Raw genomic sequence first — 1,298 nt, 5'->3', positions numbered from 1 at the left:
GTTGACTGGGTCAGTGTACCTGGCCTACAGTCCCAGCACAGGCCTGTTTACAGGAACATGTGACTGCAGGAGGAATGACAAAGCCAGGTTTATTGCTCTGGGTTAAACCAGTGGACACAGGATATGTAGGGCAGGAGGCTCACAGAAAGTTGGTGAACATGTCCCCAGGGCCATTGCTGAGTTCTCGGAATCCTGGGAAGCTGATCCATGCACTACAGATGTGCTGATCACCTGCCCACAGGCCAGGCCACCCCCTGCCCGAAAATCAAGCGGCAACCCAAGGCTCTGGGGAGAAGGGCTCATTCTGTCTACTGTACTGCCCACGGAGTCAACTGCAGGGGTCTGAGCATGGAGGCTGGTGCTGGATCCTTAGGAAAGTGTCTTGTCTTGGTGTAGGAGGAAGAGGCTGACTACTTCTTGGCAGGGGCCTTCAGCAGTGCCAGCTTCTTGGGCAGGCTGATGCTGGCTTTCATCACGTTCAATCTTCTTCCGGATCCCAACCTCCAAGTTCTTCTTGGGTTTTTGTTGCTTCACAGTGCGCGCTTTCTTGGGAGCGATAACACGACTTCCCTTCTTTGGGCCCCTGTTCTGCTCCGAGGCCTCTGCAACTGCCTTCCTCTTGACCGGCCTCTTCGCTTGGAACTTACGTTGCCACTGCACCATGATCGGGCATGCGCCAGAAAAGGTGGGGCCGAGTAATGTCAAGAACTGATATCATTTTTGGTTTTGCCCACTTGGCGGGTAAATTGGAAGTGAATTCCTCTTCATCACTTGCTTGTTGCGAGGTGGCACCTGTTGTTGAAAGGTAAGCAGATATGCACTACCCAGGTCGATGGGGATTTCACTTGTCAACCTCCTTACTACAAATTTCGGAGGGCAGGCTCCAAGTCTTCCCTAGCATTGTAAGGAGGCACACACCTTCCACACACATACTCAAATCACTGCTGTTATTTATCTGATTAAAAGAATCACCAAAAGAACTTGTTCTGAATTACTCTAGGTCTTTGATTCTCATAAATTATTTTTGGCACCAGAACGTCTCTTTCCCTCTTTTTCAAGTTCTTTGCTTGGTTGCTTGACTTCACCAGAGCTCTTTGGAATGTCTGAGCCTTGAAGCCAAGCTCACCAGGTCTGGCTGGAGAGTGGGGTGACTCAGGTGTTAGACTGTGCATAGCTAGCAGCTCAAAACCCTGCTGCGGCTCATGCGATAACAGCTCAGACTAATGGTCTGCTATGAAACACTCCTCGGCATCCCCTGAAACTCTGTTATCTGGCCAATCTTTTGCACTTAACACCCA

The 1,298-nt window shown here is 50.5% G+C and overlaps 1 pseudogene; it reads right to left on the bottom strand.

Moving 5' to 3' along the window:
* Nucleotides 1-333: 333 nt before the first annotated feature.
* Nucleotides 334-693, bottom strand: LOC150015312 (leydig cell tumor 10 kDa protein homolog pseudogene; annotated as a pseudogene).
* Between the last annotated feature and the right edge of the window lie 605 nt (nt 694-1,298).

This window comes from Furipterus horrens, unplaced genomic scaffold, assembly GCF_987537825.1.
Source record: "Furipterus horrens unplaced genomic scaffold, mFurHor1.1.pri manual_scaffold_3, whole genome shotgun sequence".
Lineage (NCBI taxonomy): Eukaryota > Metazoa > Chordata > Mammalia > Chiroptera > Furipteridae > Furipterus > Furipterus horrens.
The sequence above is the reverse complement of the archived record's forward strand: the minus strand, read 5'-3'. Positions and strand labels throughout refer to the sequence as shown.